A 23,563-nucleotide genomic window follows, 5' to 3' on the forward strand; every position below is an offset into this window, starting at 1 on the left:
TTTTTTCTTTTGGTACTCAGGATTGAACAACCCTGGGGCACTTTACCACTGAGCTACATCCCCAACCGTTTTTATTTTTATTTATTTTTTAAAATTTTGAGATAGAGCCTTGCTAAGTTGTTGAGTCTAGCCTCAAACTTGCAATCCTCCTGCCTCAGCCTCAGGAGCTATCTAAATTTAAGAAAGGAAAAAAAAAAAAAAAAAACTTGATAACGGCTTGCTCAAACAAGTCCAACTCCCTAAAATTACTAGGAAGAAATTTTCGTTGCTGCCTCTCAATAGGTAAGAGGTTGGTGAATTTTCAATGTGTAACTAACAGTGAAGCTGTTCACTTTAAGCAGTACCACTTGTTTTATCCTGTTTTAAACATCCAGGGTCACATAACCGAAGTCTCCCACTAATTCCTATTCATTGGACTTAGTAACTAAGAAAAGAGTCAAGGAGGAGTCTTCAAAGGTTGATAGGATAGACCATGGAGGTATTCTGGAAGATACTTGGAAGATGATTGTGTACATGTGCACCTAGACATTTGGTCCTCTCAATGTTTTCCAGTTGCCCAGAATATTTTTAAATTAAGTAAACAGTATTTTCTGGCATGACACCTGGTACTGATAGAACCTCAATATTGGAAGCCCTGAAGTAATAAGAGAAAGATCTGGTTTTGACTTGAATAAACAGCAGATTGTAAGGAACTGCCTTGTCCAGGCAACAGAAATTTATCAAATCCTTCAGTGTACAGGGCTGGGGAGAGGATGCTGCCCTCAGAAAAGTACTGTCGTTCACTTCAGGAGGGTAACAGCTCCAGGCGTTGCTTGGCACTACCTCTTTAATTCACTTATTCACATTTTAATCCCAGTTTTAAATAATCCAGAAGTAAATTGAAAGTCAAATCCGATTACTTTCATAAACTGTCATTATTGTGGGCTCTAGAAACTAAAATACTACGATGCCAGTTTCGTTCTCTGATCTTTTACATAGGAAGGAAAATAAAAATGCTGAGAAATAAAGCCCTTGGCACACCCAGTGCCAACCCACATACAGCAAAGTACATCCACAGTCCTGGGAGGCACATCATGCTAGTTCCTAAACAGCATCCAAACAGAACAAGCAGAGAACATATTTATAGCTCATTCTGGCATTCGGTCTCAGAAACCAGCAAACGTCCTGACTCACAACTTTTCCGTTCCCAAGCTCACTCAGTAGCAGCCATATTCACACTCAGCAGGCAGAGAGCAAACCAGATGACTCAGTGAACGCATCTCCTTTCAAAGTTGGAAATTGAAATGGGAAATGGACGCACCCCTGTTGTCAGCTCTGAGGGTAAGAGCTGGCGCGCCAACAAGCACAGAGTTCTTGTGGTGTTTGGTACAGGCGCGATAAGGAGAGCTTGAAGAATGAACATAGTCCCTGTTCTGGAAGGATGTAAAATGTTTTTTTGTTCATTTTCCTACTACAGACCCTCATGAAATCAAGTCCAAAAGTCTCATGATCAATCTCTTAATTATCTTAAGTATGAGGCAAAGCCCTTACATGATAACTGTGAAATAAATCATCTAGACAAAAACAAGTTAATATTCAAATGAACACATTAGGATGATACGCACTAAAAAAATTCCAGCTTTCCGTGCTACCCAGGGAGGGGTCCATACGGGGTTGTGGCATTGTTCTTGATTCCTGTCATAACTTAAAGGGAAACTGTCACAATGTCCAGAGTTCTTGATGTCCTGCAAATGAAGGGAAGAGAATGTCCTCAAATTCCTTGCAGCAGGAACTCACTTAGGTGGCACCAACCTTGATTTCCAGATGGAATAATGTATTTACAAAAGGAAAAGCGATGGCATATGCATCATAAATCTGAAGAGGACCTGGGAGAAGCTTCTGCTGGCAACTCGCGCCATTGCTGCCATCGAAAACCCTGCTGATGTCAGTGTCATATCCTCTAGGAATACTGGCCAGCGGGTTGTGCTGAAGTTTGCTGCTGCCACCGGAGCCACTCCTATTGCTGGCTGCTTCACTCCTGCAACCTTCACTAACCATATCCAGGCAGCCTTCAGGGAGCCATGTCTTCTGGTGGTTACTGATCCCAGGGCTGACCACCAGCCTCTTACAGAAGCATCTTATGTCAATCTGCCCACATTGCTCTGTGTAACAGACTCTCCTCTGTGCTATGTGGACACTTCCATTTCGTGCAACAATATGGGAGCTCATTCTGAGGATCTGATGTGGTGGATGCTGGCCCGAGAAGTTCTGCACACGTGTGGCGCCAATTCCCATGAACACCCATGGGAGGTCATGCCTGATCTCTACTTCTGCAGAGATTCTGAAGAGATTGAAAAGGAAGAGCAGACTGCTGCTGAAAAAGCTGTGACCAAGGAGGAATTTCAGGGTAAATGAACTGCTCCAACTCCTGAACTCACTGCTACTCAATCTGAGGTTGCAGACTGGTCTGAAGGTGTGCAGGTGCCCTCTGTACCTATCCAGCAGTTCCCTGCTGAAGACTGAATGCCCAGCTGGCCACTGAAGACTGGTCTGCAGCTCCTACTGCTCAGACTACTGAGTGGGTAGGATCAACCACTGAGTGGTCTCAAGCTGTTCTGCAGACACTTGTTAAGCAAAATGGAAATAAGGTTACAGAAAATAAACACCAGTTTCTAAAACAAACAAACAAACAAACAAACAAAAAGGCAGAAAAGAAAATTCCAGTTCTGGAGCTGCAATTGTGGCTCAGTGGTAGAGCACTTGCCCAGCATGCATAAGGCACTGGGTTGATCTTTAGCACCACATAAAAATAAATAAAATAAAGGTATTGTGTCCATCTACAACTAAAAAAATTAAAAAAAAAAAAAAAGAAAATTCCAGTTCTCCTTGTGCAGTGGCACATGCCTATAATCTCATAGTGACTGGGGAGACTGAGGCAGGAGGATCACAAGTTCAAGGCCAACCTGGGCAACTTAGCAAGACTCTGTCAGAATAAAAAGTAAAAAGGGCTGGGGATATATCTCAATGATAAAGCATCCTAGTTTCAATCCCCAGTACCAACAAAAAGGAAAAAAAAAAAAATTCCAGGGCCAAGAACTGATATTGACAGGTCTATATAAAAACAGTACTTGAGTTAAGTAAGGCTTATGTATTTCTGTGGAACTGGTTGACAACTGGTTGACAACAGCTGATCTTTGCAAATTTTTTTTTTTTTTTTTTTTTTTTTTTTTTTTTTTTTGCAATGCTAGGGAGTGAACCCAGGGCCTTGTATTTGTGAGGTAAGCACTCTACCAACTGAGCTACATCCCCAGCCCTGCAAATTTTTTTATTTAAAAAAATAGATTGGTAAATAGTTGGTAGCTAAATATCAAGTCATACTGACAGCTTCCTTTAAACTCTCATTAAATCCTATAGATTCTGACAGGAAAACACAAAAACCTTCACACACACATTATTCAGCTAGTTGGTTCTCCAGGAAACACCATAATCAGAACAATAACTTTGGCAATAGTGTCAATGAACATTCCAGACTCCTAGAACTAGGTCTTTATTTACTTTAAAATGTATAGTGAGCCTTAATGGGAACATGAGTAAGAAAATATTTTTGAAAAAGTATCTTATTAAATTTTTTTCATATTGAAAGCTAAATTAATTGAAATTGCCCAATATCTTTAAAGCAAGATGACACTGTAATTTAAGTGAACCTCCTCCCCACAAATAAAAAAAGAAAGAAAACAAAAGAATGGCCTTTTAAGGTTTACTAGGCAGGAAAATTCAAGAAAAGAATGTGAGTAGACAATGCTTTAAGAAACAATAGCTATGTGAGCACAGTGGTGCATGCCTGTAATCCCAGAGACTGACACAGGAGGATCATGAGTTCAAAGCCAGCCTCAGCAAAAAGTGAGGCACTAAGCAACTCACTGAGACCCTGTCTCTAAATAAAAATACAAAATATGCTAGGAATGTGGCTCATGGTCAAGTGCCCCTGAGTTCAATCCCAGGTACCAAAAAAAGAGAAAAGAAAAAGAAACAATAGCTAAGATGTGCCTGGTACTGTTCCAAATGCTTCATGGTAACTCATTATTTTGCACCAAATCTCCATAAGGCAGGTATTAGCATCATCTTCATTTTGTAAAGGAGGAGGCTAAAGTGCATGCAAGTATAGCTTGCCTGGGATCCCACAAAAAGCAGGGAATCTCATCCCAGCCCCAGGCTGCTGATCCAGAGGCTACACCTATAACCCACTGCTGTGTTTTCTCCTCCTTAGCACAGGATTAGCACAGGACACTGGATCTTGGAGAGAAGCTTCTCCTCAATGCTTCCCCAGGCATTTATCTCTGATAGGCATCTCTGTTTGGCTGTAATCTCTTGATTTCATCTTTTCAGAAAAGAATAAATGAGAAAATTAATTCTATTGCTAAATTACATTGAGAGATCTTTTCTAAAAAGTAATTTTTACTAGATAATAAATGTAAAATAATCAAGATAATTCATAAAATTGATTAATTCAAGCATGCATAACAAGCAAGGAAGTTTTATCACAAATGCCAAAAACTGAGCTTTGTATTTCTGTTTATCTGTTATGCCATTCTTTTTCTTACCCTGCTCAGTTCTACCAGCCTGATATAAAACCCTGGCTCCAATTCTGCAGCAGGAAAAACATTGTCCTTCTCTATTTTGAATCATGTAGTTAGCTCATCTTCCCATTATGATGGTCCTTTCTTAGTCACTCATTCAATTTTATTGAAAGCCTGTGTGTTCATGGTGTCCTTTTCATCCACAGTGAGCCTTCTTTTATTCAACAACTATCCGTCAACATGCCAATCACGCTTTCCTTCCTCAGTCCCTATAGGGAACACAGGGACAAGGCAGAGTCACATCCTGCCTTCATGGATCTTGTACTGTAGGTGTACAGATGACAGACATAAACAACTCCAGCAGCACAGGAAAGGGCACATGCACCACACAGAGGAGGAACAGGCCCCAAGAATCAGGGCAGGGGAGCATCCCTCCTGGAAAGATGAGGGCAATGCCCTTGAGAGGCAAGAAGGGGTAGAATCCAGAAACAGGGAAGAAGGGCATCATAACCAGACCCAGGACACAGGGTGCTCAACATAGAGTGAGAATTGGAATCGAAGGGAACAGGTACCCTGGGACCCAACTGGGAAGGTGCTAAAGAGCTAGTCTGAGGAGGAAGGTTGCTCCCTGGGCAGAAGCCAGTTTGAAAACCTCAAAGCAAAGGACTGACATAACTAGAAATATTAAGCTTGTAGCTGTGTGTAAACAGCACCTAGAGGAAGCAAGAAGGGCCCAAATCGCAATGATGACAAGGTTTTACTTCTCAGAAAGGTAGGATCCACAACCTCGAGAGTCCATTGTAAACATGGCAGTAAACTGAGATAGTGCTCTGAGGAAAAATAGCACTCTTTAATCACCTGCATACAAGGTGTAATGTAAATTTTATAAATTTAACCACTTGGATTTCCCATTTGAATAGTGTTCATGGTAGAGCTGAAAGGAAAGGGGACAGGAAATGAAAAGTAATATACAGTAGTCCCCTAATCTGCCGGGGATGTGTGGTTAGACCCCAGTGGATGCCTGAAACCCCAGATAGCGCTGAACCCTATGTATACTATGTTTTTTCCATACTTACATACCCAGGATAAAGTTTAATTTATAAACTAGGTATAGTAAGAGATTAACAGCAAAAACTAATTTTAAAAATAGACAAGTATAGCAATATGCTCTAATAAAATTGCTAGAGTCAATATTCTTGTACTTTAGGGCCATTATTAAGTAAAATAAAGATTACTTGAACAGCAGGTCTGTGATACTGGAGATAGCCACCATGTGACTTAGGGACAGATAGCATGGATATGATGGACGAAGGGCAGTTCATGTCCCAGGTAGGGAGGCGTGAGATGATGTGAAATCTCATCACATTTTCAGAAGGGCATGCTTTGAAACTTATGAATTGCTTAAGCCTGGAAGTTTCATTTTATATTATTGGTTGTGATTCACTGTGGGTCACTGAAACTATGGAAAGCAAAACCGTGAGTAAGGGGGTAGGGGAGGGGGAAATCTGACAAGCTAAAGCACTGTAAAGTGACATTACTAACAGCAGAGTTAGTTGACTCACCAATTATTCTTTCCATAAATGGTTATTTCAAAATAATTCATTGGGTGAAAATATTAATGAATAAAGTCAAACATTGTCTGGAACCATATATTTTCATGACAGACAGGCCAACACAACTTATAATTGTGAAGACATATTCCATTAAAGTACTATAGAGTAATCAATTATCACCAGAAATAAAAGGTTTATAGTTGTTGTGATGTGTTTCAATACAAGTCACAGCTATGGCTGTTCATTTCATTTGTGTCAAAATAAGTATAAGGATGGATAATCCAGGACTGATTCCCTGACGAAAAGGTATTATCAGGGATCCAACCTCCTATCTTTCTGTTCTACCATCTTTGATGTTTTCTCATTATGACAGAATAGCTGTTGAAGCTGTCATCATCAAGCCCACCTTCCACACAAGACAAAGGTGTTTAGAACAAAGGGATAATAAGCCACAGCTGTAATAGCTTTATGAGGAAAGCAAAAACTCTCTCCCTCTTCCTCCCTCACTGACTCACACTTTATTCTTATTGATCAGAATAGGGTGATATGTTCTCCCTAGCCTTTAAGAGAAGGAATATTATTGATGGTCCTCAAATTACAATGATAGGATTTACATTTTTTTTTTTTTTTTTACTTTATGATGGTGTGAAAAGTGATGTACCTTCAGGAAAAATAGTGACTCCAATCTAGAATTTTGATCTTTTCCTAACTACCCATATGTGGCACAATACCCTCATGTGTCGCTGGGTAGTGACACTCAGCCCCAAGATCCCAGTCAGCAACATGATCTTGAGGGTAAATAACCTGTGTTCTGCAGTATGCTGGACTGCTAAGCCATTGTATTCAGTAGGTTAGCATACAGTCATTCCTCAGTGATAGACTCTAAGGCTATCAAATCTGTAGATGCTCAAGTTCCTTGCATCAAGTGACATAGTATTTACTTACCACCTACAGACACCTTCCTGTATACTTTAAGTCACCTCAGTATTACTTATAATACCTGATACAATGTAAATATCATGTAAGTAGTAGTTGTACTAAATTTTTTAGGGAACAATGGGAAGACAAAGGTCTGTACATATTCAGTACAGGCACAATTTTTTTTCAAATAATTTCAATCCATGGTTGGTTGAACATGTGGACACAAAATCGTGGATGTAGAGGACTGACTATATTAAATTCATCTGACATATTTTCAACTTATGGATTATCAGAATGTAACCCCATCGTAAGTCAAGGACATCTGTATTTCACTTTGCAGTTTCTGACACAGAAGAAAGCAAAAACAAAAGAAGCTAGAGTAAATGTTGCGTGAGCTAACCCACAATAATCACTGCAAGGTTTAAAAAAAAAAAGTCCTGACTTTTCTGTTTAAAAAGACCTACTGAATCACATTTGCAAATAATTCTACCAGAAACAGTTAAAATAGAGATTATGTCTCATAAAGAGATAATGATAGCTGCTTTTCAGAAAACCCCTTTAATATGCAAGGGTCTTTACTCACTTTATACCTAATTCTCACAGTAGTCCTTGAAAGTTAGTGAAGAAACAGAAAATCAGAGAGGTTCAGGAGCATGCCAAAAGTCCCACAGCCAGTAAGTAAGAGAGCTGAGGTTTGAAGTGGGTCCTGTCTCAGAGTCAATAACCAGGGACTGCGCCAGAAATTGTGTCTTAGCGGAGTTAAACCCACCTCTCAAAGCTGTCAGAAAAGATACTGAGAATGCCACGTTAATGTGACCTGCAAGATGTTACTGAGTATACTTGAGCAAACAGTAAATCACGAATTAGAGAACTCCAAACCAGAAACAGTTTGGGGGTTTCAGTGAGGAATCCTAAGGGGGAAAGCTCTTTGTAGGGCAAACATGGAAATAAAGCAAGAAAATATTTAATTGGTTACAGGTTGGTTAGAGGTTCACAGTTGCCTTATTGAGTCTATCCTGCTGGAGAGTTAGTTCCTAGTTATATAAGTTGGTTGGGAGCCTTTGACTGTTAGTCTTTTTTTTTAACCAGGGATCAAACCCAGGGGTATTTAGCCACTAAGCCACATTCCCAGCCCTTTTTATATTTTATTTTGAGAAAGGGTCTCTCTGAGTTGCTTGGAGTCTCGCTAAGTTGCTAAGGCTGACCTTGAACTCACAATCCTTCTACCTTAGCCTCCTGAGCTGCTGTGATTACAGGCTGACTGTTAGGCTTCAGTTTCATTTTTTTCTTTAATGTAGACATTTATAAGAAATAGTCTAAGTTATGTTTCACATATTTGCAAATCAAGCAGAGTTGACATCACTGATGAAGTTTAACTGGCTTTGTTCAGGGATTCTTCAGGCCTGGTCTCCATTTTTATTTACTTTGACATATGTAACTATTATTACAAAGTAAGAAATTTAATTCTAGAAGTGGAGAAAAACTGGCATACTCTTATCAAATGCTGTGTTACTTTATACTTGTTCACCTCTTTCAATCACTCAATCCTGTAAGATAGGTATTAAAATTACTTGGTGTCTCATATATGCCAGGAGTTTCTTCTAAGATTCCTTATTTCAGGTAAAGACAGGAGCTTTCTGTCCTTCCTGGAATAAATCGTAAACCACACACCTGATTCTGCTCACCCACCCCATGTCTCACTCTGCTCCTTTTACCTGGTCTTCCCTGCCTCAAGCTTCAGAAGCCATCTGCTGTTTTTTCCTGCTCTAGGACTGGCTTGCCTCATCTGTCACTTTACCTCCCTGGTGCACTCTAGCGTAGGCTCTGAAGGTGCTTCCCCCTAACTTAACCTGAGCTATCAGCGGGAACACAGGCAGATGTGTGGACACGCCCCTGCTCTGAAGGAGGCTGCGCAGAAGGGGAGGAGAGGGCTAATGATAGAGGGATGTGCGGAGGGCTGCGAGGTCCGGTAAACTGCACCTTTCCTCCCCTTGACAACTCCAGGGGGCTGGGTGAACTCAGAACACACAGGACGGAGGCTCCTCCACATACTCAAAGAAGTAATTAGGCACCAGAATTTTCTGAGTGAAGAGTCTTAGTCCTTACCAAGCACAGGAGTGGAAATGGGAATAGGGGTTTGGAAAAGACAGAATTGAGGAATGAGCAGCCAGGCAAAGGGTGGGAAAGAAAGTCGTTTTATCTTAACTATTCTAATTTCTTGTTGATTTCCTCTTCTCCTTAATTAAGGAATTTAATATAATACAGCATAAAATAACCTTGAGAATATTCTCATTGATCAATGTCTTTGTAGGCAATTATTTTAGATTCCCAGCTATGACAGACTCAAAGATTAATGAAACCGTTGATTTTTTACTTTCAGAGCCAAAATAACTCTGGATTTAAGAAGGTTCTGTAGAATGGCAGTAGGCTGTCCTCTTAAGCAATCTGTGAGCAGTTCCAGTGCAGCCAACCCAAGGGCAGGTGTGCAGTGTATGTGTGTGTTGAACTAACACACACACTGAATGAATTCATTCTGAGAGTGAACAAGAACTTGTTTTGACTCCATTCATTTGGACTGAATACATAGTTTGTCAGTAATGTTTTATATTTAGGCTTTCAAAAATTCATGCTTTTTCCTATAGTCTGGCCTCTAAGTGATGGCAGTTCACAGGTTACTTGAAGGTGTCAGCAACCATGAAAGATTTCTCAGAAAATAACAGTGTTGCTTCAAACAATTTCCACAATTGCTGTCAAATTCAGGATCAAGGAGGAAAAATAAAAATAATGGATTAGTGAGGGGTAAAGAAAATTTTGTTTTTTACCTGAAAATATCAAAAGTGTTGTGCATCATGGAGATGATTTTTTTTCCTGGTTATTCTGAAACTCCTGTTTAAAAATCTAAACATAGACATCACCATCACTTGGTATATACTTGATAATGTTTATTTTTAGTCTTTCCACCAAGTCTTTAGAGTTTGTATGTTCATGAAGAATTAATTTGGTTAGAAATTCAAAAAGATGATATGATCCCTTACAACTGAATCATTAATAAGCAGCAATTTCCAATTAAAACCTGTCTCAAAAGATCTTGTAGGACTTCAGGTAAAATTCTTCTGGTCATATGAACAGTGTTCATATGCCAGTTCTGATTTCTTATTCATTTCATCAATGCAATCTGAATTCCCCAAACCCTGAAATTTAACAGTATCAACCAATCGATTTTCTAAAATTGCTTGAGTAGGTATCACTATAATGGTTCTGCTCTACTCTGTATTTGGTGAAATGATAGCTGCAATTTGAATTGTCAGAGGAGAAACATAGGAAATTGCAGTTTTCTCACATTTTCTTCTGTTACTTGCAATTGTACAAAGATGGTGTTCTCTTGAGCTAGGAACCGCTTGCCCAAGTCCTGCCATCTCCCCAATGTCCTGATTCACCCTACTGCTCTGCCTTGACTAGTGGAACCATCGTATAAGGGAAGCCACACTAATCAGAACAGACGCCCCACCTCTGAGCTCCCTTGACTCCCCATTTTGATCCCAAGGCCATTATGCTATTTTATATAGTAATTCTACTTCTTTATGATTCTTCTTTCTTGCTATTAAAATTTTACTGTCTATATAATTTCATTTTCTACTTTCTTCTTTATAGTTCTTTTTATCATCTTCGATATTTTATTTTCAGCACCTGACTTGGAGACCACTAATTTGCCTTCAGTATATATTTATTACATGAATAGACCATATTAATGCATTGTCAACTCTATAATGACCCTCATTAAATATGTGTGTTTGTGTAAGTGTGTGCACACACACCCAAAACCTAAGAGGGGAAGAAAGCACAAAGCCAAAAAAAGATGTTTCAGCTTAAAAACTTTTGTTCACATATTCTCTGCATTTGATCCTAGGCAATACCTTTATAAGATTTCTATTCTTTATTTTGCCATAAACTTGCTCTGTTTTCCTTTTAAGTCTTAGATCTCTTGGTTCAAAATTTAAATCTCAAATTGCACATGAAATTTTGATTATATTTTTATTCCACTCTCCTCTAAGGTTAATTAGAACTCCTCAAATAAAGAAAATTTCAAATATATTTTAAGATATATTGTACAATGTCACTGAAACAAAAACTCCATGAGGAGAAGTTTTTAAAATTAATTTATTATTATTATTATTATTATTATTATTATGGCACTGGGGGTGGAACCAAAGAGTACTTACCCCCTGAACCACATCCCAGACCTTTTTATTTTTTATTTTGAGACAGGGTTTTGCTAAGTTGCTGAGGCTGTCCTCAAACTTTCCATCTTCCTACCTCAGCCTCCTGAGATGTTGGCATTACCAGCATGCACTGCCTTGCCTGGTGAGGGGAAGTATTTTGACTGATTTCTTTACCATTATATCCCAAACTCCTGGAACACTGCCTGGCATGTAGTAGGTGTTTAATATACATTTATTGAGTGAAAGGTAAATTTAACCCAACATCCTAATCACATCTTAACTTTGGAGACATATGATAAGAATCTAGAACAAAAGTGAACATGACCAGTCAAGTGAAAGTAGCACCACCTACTGAGGGAGAAAAACAGGGCCAGGGATTAAAACTCAGAAGTCAGAAGCAGAGAGATCACTGTAGGCCACTCACCAGCTCTTGGCTTTGCATGAGTTACTGAACTCTTGGCCTCATTTCTACTCTCTGGAAAGTACATCTCAAGTCGATGGTGAGGACTGGAGAGAAAGGGGGTAAGAGCATCCAGCGTAGTACCCAGCACAGAGCAGGCACTGACCAGACACCATTTTTACTGCTCTTAATGATTGGGTGATGTTGCCCCCTGTACTGGCCACAGGTATTACCAGTACTATGGCAACCACATGCGCTGGGTACTTTCTCATCCTATTTCATTGTGTTGGATTTCTGACAAGAGAAAGATTCCTATATTCCAGTAACAGTTTTTAGATCTCAGGAAGGTGGTTTCTGCAGATCCTATGAAATAATGAACTGTGAAAATTGAACATAGCTTAACAATCAAAAGAAGTGTTGCCAAACCTGTCACCTGCTGTAGAAGTCCTCAGAAGCTTCTTTTTTTTTTTTTTTTTTTTTTTTTTTAAGGCTCCTTATACTGATTTTCTCTCTCCTTTCTTCTTCCAATTTTACTTTCACTCCCTTTCCTTAGAGGGTTTCAGTAGACAGCAAGAATGTTAGATCTGGCTGCCAGTTTCATAATTTTTCATGCCTGTGTCATTTAAAACCCAGCTCAAATTCTAATATATTCCAAGAAACCCCATGTTGCAAAGGACTCAGTGATAAATATGACACTAAACAAAATGTAATGTGATATTATTGATGGGGCAGGGATGACTTTGTAGTCACAAAGACCAGAGCTTGAATCCTAGCAAGATTCCAAACATCTATAAACTAAAGTATCTTCATCTATAAAATGAGGATGGAGATAATTGATTCGCAAGATTAATTAAGGATTAGAAATAATATGGATAAAGTATTTATATCACATGGGTAGCTAAATAAATGTATCAGTAGTTATTGGTGTCTATATTCCCCCGATGCAGAACACTTAGAAAAATGAGTCTAATCAAAATATGCTAAATAATAAGTAACAGCTTACATTTATTGAGTACTTCACAATGCTGGACAACACCACGCAGTTATGTTTTAGGAAGATGGCATGTGCCTGGGGATAAATTCCTCTGTCACATGCTCAATTGCATCTAAGTTCCATTCAAAGTGTTGAGTTCCATGAGAAACCTGAAAATCTGGTTTTGAAAGCTACTTACCCATTACTTTTCAAAGTGACTAAATCAAGAGGCAACACTAACAGCTACTTATTTTAATGGAGACATTTTTTCAGAAGAAATGTCAACCACAAATCTGTCTTGGCAGATGCATGCCATGTTATTTTCTATCATTTTACTTCTCAACATTGGCAAGAAGAAACTGCCTGAAGGATGAGCAGCTTTCAAGATTTATCAAAAGGAGGAGAAATGAAGTCTGTTTACCTCCCTTTCTAATTCTTTTTATGTAAAAATGTTAGGCTTCCTCCTTAAAATAAGTAAGGTAGCTTGTGTGTGTGTGTGTGTGTGTGTGTGTGTGTGTGTGTGTGCTTGCTCATGCACACATGCTCCTGTGTGGGTGTGTGTTGGAGGTGAGGATTGCAGAAGAGTGTGAGGAAAAATGAAAAATTTGCCATTATTCTGCAACCCAAAAATAAACACTGTTAACATTTTGACTGTTTTCATGCAGTGTTTTTCCATGATATTTTGACAATATGATAGTTGAAATTATATTGTACTTTGTTTTTAAATTTTTAATCTTAAAATGATACCATGAGCATGTTTTTGCAAAATATCAGTTGTGTAATTTGCCCTCTAGAAGTCTCCTTAGTAATGACCCAGTGTTTCTACTTCACAGAATTTGCATGAGGCTCAAATTAGAAAACATGTATGAGTCCTTTGTAAGTCACTTATACAGCACACAGATGAAGTTTTCATTAGTTCTGATCCCCTTGTCTTGGGGAGTTCAAAAGTCCATATCTATAAGCATCATGTCACACAACCTCTGCAGATCTCTTCTTGGGTCCAGAAAAAATTCAAGACAACTCCTGAGCCCAGATAGTTTACACTCAGATCCCAGGGACAAAGCTAACATTTGAAAACATTAAGGAAACAGAGATTAAGCTCTCTTTTTGACTGCAAGTAGAACCTTGCCCTATTTAAAGAGTCCTCTGATCTTGAATTCCTTCTATCCTTGGCTCTTTCCATTTTAAAATGAGTCATGCTTCAGAGCATTATTTTTTTCTTACCTCATACACAATTATAATTTTAACCACAAATAATGTGATTTGCCAGTTGAATAGTAAATTTCCTATCCCCATCCAAAAAAAACAGAGTGAGAGGAAAGAAAAAGTCTGTTTTTATGAATTCAGATTACCTATAATAATTGGTTTAAATAAAAATCAATGTTTTACTGAAGAAAAAAACTTCCTTGAACTAATATATATGTATACCTATGTATCTACGTATATTCGAAAATCCTCTTAAATAAAGGGAATTTTTGCACAATTAACATGTTAGCCTGGAAAATTCATGTGTTTAGTTATGCCTGGAAGGTGAACTTAAGAATCTTATCTTTTTACTTATCACTTTTTACAAATTTTCCTGCTATAATACATATTCTGTGGACAATCTGAGGAAAATGAATGAAAATTATCAAAAACTGCATATATTGAAGATTTTTTTTAAAAAATGTAAGTCAGCCAGTACAAATAAGTGAAAAATGTGAGAATTCAGTTCAAATAAACAAAACACAGAAATGTGAGTTCTGCAGGAAACCATTGAAATATTTTCCATAAGGGAAAAGTGCATACTGAGCTTATTTGAACCCTTTGTAAAATCTCTCCCCGGGCAGCTCACCAGCTCTACTTCCTGTTGTTTATTTGGTTTCATGGTATGTCAAACAACTGTCAAATTCAGTGTCAGTGTTTTCTTTTTCTTCCTCAATAAAGTCTACCAGGAATTAGTGACATCAAAATGTGTCCAAAACTAAACAACATTGTCAGAGCCAGGAATTGAACTAATAGACTAAGGGATGGATATTAGCAAAGTCTCGGTGTTAGCTTGGTAATGTGACCAAGTGGGATTTAGCAAAATTCAGAAGATGCAAGAATAACAGAAGGAAAAGGAAAAGGTCCAACAAAGTTATCAATTGGAAAGAAATGGATTTCTTAGGGCCAGCCCACTGAAGGCATTAGGTTGTTCACCCATTCATTAAATCAATAAGTATGTTTTGCCATTGGAGAACAGATTGACATTGAATAATACTGCTTAGAAAGCCCGAAAGAGTCAGTAAAAGCAACACCTCCAGGTTGGTAAAGGAAGGGGAGTCAAGGAGGAGAGGAAAAGGTGGTCAGAGAAACGGAGAATTAGAGAGCTGAGATGCCAAATTTTTTAAAAAGTGTTCCAGAGAGAGAGGAGTCTACGATGGAGTTGTTTCTTTGAGAAGTTAAGCAAGATGCGGACTGCAAAAAGCCTGTTCATTTTGACAGTTGGGAGGAAGTTCATGAATTTCATCGTCCATTGCTTGTTTGGTGGATAGACAGATACAGAAACCAGATTGGAGTAGGCAGAGAAGTGGGAAGTGAGAAAATGGAGTTGGGTGGGTAGGTGTAGAAAACTCAAGACGTCTGACTGCTAAAGAGAGAAGAAAAATAAGGCAGCAGTTAGAGTGGCAGGTGGAATTGAGGAAAGAGTTTGGGGTTTGATCTGGGGAGGGGGAGACTTGAGCATGCTTCATTGCTGGTAGAAGGCACGCATTTGAGAAGCGGAGACTGACTGAATCTGTGACTGTAAGCAGCCTTATTTAAAAGTCTAGCATAATTTCAACAAATGCATGTCCTTATAGGCTAGGAATCAAAAACAAACAAGGTAAGTTCTCTGCATTTTAAAAACTGCAGTTTAATGGAAACTCACTCATAGGAAGAATGTGTAAGGGCAAGAGGCAGGAGACCACATCATTAATATATGCCAGAATACAGTCAGAAAGAAAATTTCTAGAAAAGTAAGTAAGATCAAGGCCAGCCCACACACATTACAGTGCAAATGCTCTCTTCCAGCCTGATCCCCTCTGGTTCCCCAAACATGCCGTGCCAGTTTGCCCTCCCACACTTTTCTGCTGCTTGAGATGCCCTTGCTCTTCCATTCCTCCTCTCAGATCCTACTCGTTGCTGTTGGTTACTTTTTCACCTGTTTTCCCGGTTCCTCCAGCCACCATCATCTCCTGTCTTAGAGTTCCTTCACTGCTGAACACTTGCACGCCACGTTTTGGCTCTTAAGGATTTGCTGAGAGACAGTGAGGGATTAGGGGAGGAGCAGCAGCCTGGGTCTCAAGGTGACCTGAGTCAGATCCAGCTTTCTCATTCACTACCTGTAAGGCCTGGAAAGTTCTGTAGTTAGTTTCTCTGTCTCTAGAATGCAAGGATAAACTTACCTCTGAAGGTTGCTATCAAAAATAAATATCAATCAACAAAAAGATGAAAAAAAACGTCCAACGTCTCTAGCAAGTAGAGAAATGCAAATCAAAACTACTCTAAGATTCATCTCGCTCCAGTCAGAATGGCAAATACCAAGAATACAAGCAAAAATAAATGTTGACTAGGATGTGGGGGAAAAGGTACACTCATACATTGCTGGTGGGAATGCAAATTGGTGCAACCACTATGGAAAGCACTATGGAGATTCCTCAGAAAACTTGGAATGGAACCACCATTTGACCCAGCTATCCTACTCCTCAGTCTGTACCCAAAGGACTTAAAATCTGCATATTATTATGATGCAGTCACATCAATGTTTATAGCAGCTCAATTCACAACAGCTATGGAACCTGCCTAGGTGTTCTTCAACAGATGAGTGGAAATGTGGTATATGTACAAAATGGAATATTACTCAACCGTAAAGAAGAATGAAATTATGGCATTTGCTGGTAAATTGATGGAGTTGAAGGAGATCATGCTAAGTGAAATAATCCCAATCCCAAATAACCAAAGTTTGAATGTTTTATCTGATATGCAGATACTAATTCAAAATGGGGAGGGGAGTGCTAGGAAGAATATAGTTACTTTAGATTAGGTAGAGGAGAGTGAAGGGAAGGGAGGGTGTATAGGGTAGGAAGGATAGTAGAATGAAACAGACATTATTACCTTATGTACATATATGACTGCATGACCGATGTGATCCTACAATATGTACAATCAGAAAAATGAGAAATTTTACTCCATTTATGTATGTTTTATCAAAAAAATGCTTAAATGCATTCTACTGTCATGTATAACTAATTAGAACAAATAAAAATTTTTTAAATGTAAATTAAATAATATATGTAAAGCAACTGATACAGAATTTAGGATCTTAACCCAGACTGTGTTGTTCCAATCCCAGCTCTGCTGTGACATCTATAGAAGATTACTTAACCTACCTGTGCCTTAGATTCCTTCTGTATATGAAAGGATTCCTAACTCGTATCTGCCTCATAGAGGTATTAAGAAGAGTGGGGTGATAGAAAAAAAAATACTTAAGACAACACCAGGCACAGAATAAGTACTATGTAAATATTTAATGTGTTGTCCTCTTTACTGCTACACATAATACAGTAAAAGATATTTACTTAAAATATTTACTACTCACCCTCTACCAATATTAATGCTATTTCTAGTTTTCAGATAATTTCACTTGTGAACACAATGCTCTAATTTTTAAAAACTTTTTACATTCTTTTGATTTTTCTTTTTATTATGTGACTTTAAAAGGGCTGTATTGTGTATGCTTCCTCAATCGTAGTTCAATACTGTACTACTCCAAAACTGCCTTTATCTACCCAACCATGTCAAATGACCTGGAATGTCACAATGCATGAGTTACCAGAAAAATTACTATGACCTCAGTCTAGTCTTGCCTGTGCTTTCTTATCCAACACATGAAAAACAAAAGACTACAAATAATTAAGTAATGAAGTTACAAATTATGTGAAGAATATATTTTTTACAAAGTACTCCAGTAGAAAACTTGTTCAGTAAGCAAATCATTAAGACTCAATGCAGAGGGGCTGAGTTGTAGCTCAGCAGCAGAGTGCTCACCTAGCACTAGTGAGGCACTGGGTTCGATCCTTAATGCTACATATAAATAAAGATTTTTTCTTCCACCTACAACTAAAGAAAAATATATTTTTAAAGAAGAATCAATGCAGAAAAGCAATAAAAATGATCAACATACATTATAAAAGCTTTTTACTAGTCATCAGAAAAATAAAATCAACAATTAGACTCCATTTTTATATGTGCCAAGTTAAAAGAGATTGTGTTAAAGCAATATTCGTTCTTGACTGATAATAAAAATTGTTGCCACCTTGAAAAGTAATTGGATAATATGAATCGAAAATCTTGCAATATGTCTTACAATATGCATACCCTTTGACTCAATAATTTTAATCCTAGAAATCTGTCCTGCTGCCATAACCATAGATAAGGATAAGTGTTTACGAAAGAGAATATTCATCAAACACATGCTCACTTCCTTGGTGATCTTGCTTATTCTATTTATAAATTCTTGATATGCTACTGACTCCTAAATTTATCTCTTTAAGCCATCTTCTTCCTTGAGCTCTGGATTCATATGTACAACTTCACATCAATATCTCCACTTGCATGTCTGATGGGCATCTTGACGTGCGTAATTGATCCTGCCTCCTGACCCCCACCTCATAGCCTCTTCCCAGTGGTCTCCACTTCAGTTGATAGCACCTCAGTCCTATGACAGTTTGAACCATAAGCTTTTTAATCTTTGATTCCTCTCAAGTCTCATATCCCACTCCTCCAATCTGTTGACAAATCTATTGTCTATTCCTTCACGCTACCCCAAATCCTAGTGCTGCTCATAGCCTCCTCCACCACACGCCACCCCATCTCTCTCCTGGATTATGGAGACCGCTTTCCAACTGGTCTTCCTGCTTCCAGCCTTGCCTCCCTGCAGGCTGGTCACTTAAGAGCCTGAGGAAATGTCTTAGGAGCTCATCAGCTGATGTCATTCTAGTGTGCCTCGCCTCACAGGTGAAACCTATCCACACGTGGCTCTGAGACTCTGTGAGCAGGCGTCCTGACTGACTCATCGATGCTCATCTCCTCTTTGTTTATTCCACTGCTCTCACCTTCCTCCCCTCCTGTCCCCAGGCACAGTTTCCCTGAGGACCTGGATTCACCACTCCCTGTGCTGGGATGCTTTTTGCTGATGTGCAGGTGGCTTCGGGTCTTCTTTCCAGTGTTGTCTTCTCATTAAGATTGCCTTTCCCAATATTCCTTCACCTGTCCCAAACCCCTGTTTGTCCTGTTTAATTTTTTTTCTCCAGGGCATTTTATATTGTCTAGGAAACATTTAGCCAATTTTGTTCCTTGTCTACCTCTCCCATTAGATTGCAGACTGCACGAAGGCAGAGAATGTTGTCTCTCTTTTTTTTTTGGTCATTTTTATTCATGACGCTATCCTAATCCTAGAATAGTGCATTATACATGGCAGGTATTCAGTGAATATTTATTGAAAGAGCCAATACATTTACAAGAGCCAAAAAGCAAAAGAAGAAAAAGAGAGAAAGTGCAAGAACAGGTAATAGGGATTTTTGTTTTGTTTTCTTGAACTCAGACACTTTACCTCTGAGCTCATCTCCAGCCCTTTTTATTTTTTGTTTAGAAGCTGGCTCTCATTAACTTGAAGAATAGAATAACTGTTAAATGTATCATAGTACATCTAAAAAGGAAATGTTTAGTAACTTTTTAAATTATTATTTTTTTAGTTTTTAATTTTTTACAGACTGCATTTTGATTCATTGTGCAGAAATGGGGTACATAATTTTGTTTCTATGGTTGCACACCATGTAGATTCATACCATTCGTGTAATCATACATGTACATAGGGTAATGATGTCTGTCTCATTCCACCATTTTTCATACCCCCTCCCTCTCATTTCCTTCTACATATTCTAAAGTTCCCCCATTATTCTCTCATTCCCCACCCCCTACCCCCATTATATATCATTCTCCACTTATCGGGGAATACATTCTGCCTTTGGTTTTTTGGGCTTGGCTTATTTCACTTAGCATGATATTCTCCAATTCCATCCATTTATTTGCAAATGCCATAATATTATTCTTCTTTATGGCTGAATAGTATTCCATTGTGTATATATACCAGAGTTTCTTTATCCATTCATCTGTTGAAGGCCATCTAGGTTGGTTTCACAATCTAGCTATTGTGAACTGAGCTGCTATAAACATTGATGTGTCTGTGTTACTGTAGTTTGCTGATTTTAGGTCCTTTGTGTATAAACCGAGGAGTGGGATAACTAGGTCAAAACGTGGGTCCATTCCAAGTTTTCTTAGGATTCTCCATATGCTTTCCAGTTGCTTTACCAATTTGCAACTCCACCAGCAATGTGAAAGTGTGCCTTTTTCCCCACATCCATGCCAACATCTATTATTGTTTGTGTTCTTGATAAAAGCCATTCTAATTGGAGTAAGATGAAATCTTAGAGTTGTTTTAATTTGCATTCCTCTAATTACTAGAGATGTTGAACACTTTTTCATATATTTATTAATTGCCTGTGCATCTTCTTCTGGAAAGTGTCCATCCAGTTCCTTGGCCCATTTATTGAAAGAGACCTCGAATAGCCAAAACAATCCTGAATAGAAAAAGTGAAACAGGAGGTATCACAATACCAGACATTAAACTATACTACAGAGCAATAGTAACAAAAACAGCATGGTATTGGCACCAAATAGACAGGCAGACTAATGGTACAGAATAGAAGACGCAGAGACAAAACCACATAAATACAGTCACCTCATACTAGACAAAGTAGCCAAAAACATACAATGGAGAAAAGATAGCCTGTTCAACAAATGGTGCTGGCAAAACTGGAAATCCATATGCAGTAAAATGAAATTAAACCTCTGTCTTTCACCCTGCACAAAACTCAACTCAAAATGGATCAGAGACATAGGAATTAGACCAGAGAACCTGCACCTAATAGAAGACAAATAGGCCCAAATCTTCATCATGTTGTCTTAGGATCAGACTTCCTCAATAAGACTTCCAAAGCACAAGAAATGAAAGCAGGAATCAATAAATGGGATGGACTCAAACTAGAAAGCTTTTTCTCAGCAAAGGATACAATCAAGAATGTGAAGAGAGAGCCTACAGAGTGGGAGAAAATCTTTTCCACACGCACCTCAGATAGAGCACTTATCTCCAAAATTTATAAAGAACTTACAAAACTTTAGGAACATTTTTTTTTTGTTTTTGCAGTGCTAGGGATTGAACCCAGGGCTTTGTGCTTGCAAAGTCCTCCTATAAACATGGGTTTGCCTGTATCATTATTGTTATGGTTTGGATGTGAGGTGTCCCCCAAAAGCTCACAAGTGAGACTATGCAGGAAGGTTCAGAGGAGAAATGATTGGGTTGTAAGAGTTTTAATCCAATCAATCAATTAATCCCCATTAGGGATTAATTGAAGTGTGTGGCTAGAGGATACTGGAATTGGGGTGTGGCTATGGAATATATATTTGGTATATGGAGAGTGAAGTCTCTCTCTCTGCTTCTTGATGTTGCAAGCTGCTTCCCTCTGCCACACTTTTCTGTCATGATGTTCAGCCTCACCTGGAGCCCCAGGGAATGGAACCAGCCTTATATGGACTAAGACCTCTGAAACTGTGACCCTCAAATAAACCTTTCCTCCTCTATAATTATGCTAGTCAGATCATTTAGTCACAGCAGTGGAAAACCTGACTAAAACAATTATAGTATGCTGATTTGGGTTCTTTTGGATGAATACCAATGAGTGCTATAGCTGGGTCATAAGGTGGTTCTATTCCTAGTCTTTTGAGGAACCTCTATATTGATTTCCATAGTGGTTGTACTAATACAGTCCCACCAATAGTGTATAAGTGTTCTTTTTCTACACAGCCTCATCAGCATTTATTATTTGTATTCTTAATGATTACCATTCTAACTGGAATGAGATGAAATCTCTCTGTAGTTTTGATTTGCGTTTCCTTGAATGCTTCAAGATGTCGAACATTTTTTCATGTTTTTTGGCCAGTTGTATTTCTTCTTTTGAGAAATATCTGTTTAGTTCATTTGTCCATTTATTAAATGAGCTATTTGGGGGTTTTAGTTGGTTGGTTGGTTTTGCATGTTTTTTTAAGGATTTTTTAAATATTTTATGTATATTTTAGACATTAATCTTCTGTCAAAAGAGTAGTTGGCAAAGGTTTTCTCCTATTCTATAGGTTCTCTCTTCATGTTTAACTGTATCTTTTGTTGTGCATAAGTTTTTTCATTTTATGCCATCCCATTTATTAATTCTTGGTATCATTTCCTGAAATATAGGAGTCTTACTGAGGAAGTCCTTGCCTATGCCTATATGTTGGAGTGTTGACCCTCTGTTTTCTTCTAGCAGTTTCGAAGTTTCTAGTCAAATTCCTAGCACTTTTTTTTTATTGTAAACAAATGAGATACATGTTGTTTCTCTGTTTGTACATGGCATAAAGGCATACCATTTGTGTAATCATAAATTTACATAGAGTAATGTTGTTTGATTCATTCTGTTATTTTTCCCCTCCCCCAACCCCTCCCACCCCTCTTTTCCTTCTATACAGTCCTTCCTTCCTCCATACTTGCCCCCCTCCCTAACCCTAACTCTAATCCTAGCACTAACCCTTCCCTCCCCCCATTATGTGTCATCATCCACTTATTAGCTATATCATTCGTCCTTTGGTTTTTTGAGATTGGCTTATCTCACTTAGCATGCTATCCTCCAATTTCATCCATTTGCCTGCGAATGCCATAATTTTGTCATTCCTCATGGCGGTGTAATATTCCATTGTATATATATATCACAGTTTCTTTATCCATTCATCAATTGAAGGACATCTAGGTTGGTTCCACAGTCTGGCTATTGTGAATTGAGCAGCTATGAACATTGATGTGGCTGTATCTCTGTAGTATGCTGATTTTAAGTCCTTTGGGTATAGGCCAAGGAGTGGGATAGCTGGGTCAAATGGAGGGTCCATTCCAAGTTTTCTAAGGAATCTCCACACTGCTTTCCAGAGTGGCTGCACTAATTTGCAGTCCCACCAGCAATGTATGAGTGTACCTTTCTCCCCACATCCTCGCCAACACCTGTTGTTGCTCGTATTCTTGATAATCGCCATTCTAATTGGGGTGAGATGGAATCTTAGGGTGGTTTTGATTTGCATTTCTCTTATTACTAGAGATGTTGAGCATTTTTCCATATGTTTGTTGATTGCTTGTAGATCTTCTTCTGTGAAGTTTCTATTCATTTCCTTAGCCCATTTGTCAACTGGATTATTTGAATTCTTGGAGTAGAGTTTTTTGAGTTCTTTATAGATTCTGGAGATTAGAGCTCTATCTGAAGTATGATTGGCAAAGATATTCTCCCACTCTGTAGGCTCTTTCTTCGCATTGCTGATAGTTTCCTTTGCTGAGAGAAAGCTTTTTAGTTTGAATCTATCCCAGTTATTGATTCTTGCTTTTATTTCTTGTGCTATGGGAGTCCTGTTAAGGAAGTCTGGTCCTAAGCTGACATGTTGAAGATCTGGACCTACTTTTTCTTCTATAATCTGCAGGGTCTCTGGTCTGATTCCGAAGTCCTTAATCCATTTTGAGTTTAGTTTCGTGCATGGTGAGAGATATGGGTTTAGTTTCATTCTGTTGCATATGGATTTCCAATTCTCCCAGCACCATTTGTTGAAGAGGCTATCTTTTCTCCATTGCATATTTTTGGCCCCTTTGTCTAGTATGAGAAAATCGTATTTATTTGGGTTTGTGTCCGTGTCCTCTATTCTGTACCATTGATCTACCTTTCTATTTTGGTACCAATACCATGCTGTTTTTGTTCCTATTGCTTTGTAATAGAGTTGAAGATCTGGTATTGTGATACCCCCTGCTTCACTCTTTC

General features: G+C 38.5%; 1 protein-coding gene and 1 pseudogene across 4 annotated transcripts in view; both read left to right on the forward strand.

Moving 5' to 3' along the window:
• Positions 1-23,563, forward strand: part of AK5 (adenylate kinase 5) — a 265,354-nt gene that overhangs the window by 60,622 nt on the left and 181,169 nt on the right. The gene's annotated exons all lie outside the window — the stretch shown is intronic.
• On the forward strand, positions 1,704-3,119 carry LOC306655488 (small ribosomal subunit protein uS2-like; annotated as a pseudogene). Its single transcript has one exon. The product of its transcript is annotated as a small ribosomal subunit protein uS2-like (transcript).

This window comes from Sciurus vulgaris, assembly GCF_902686455.1.
Source record: "Sciurus vulgaris genome assembly, chromosome: 1".
Taxonomy (NCBI): domain Eukaryota; kingdom Metazoa; phylum Chordata; class Mammalia; order Rodentia; family Sciuridae; genus Sciurus; species Sciurus vulgaris.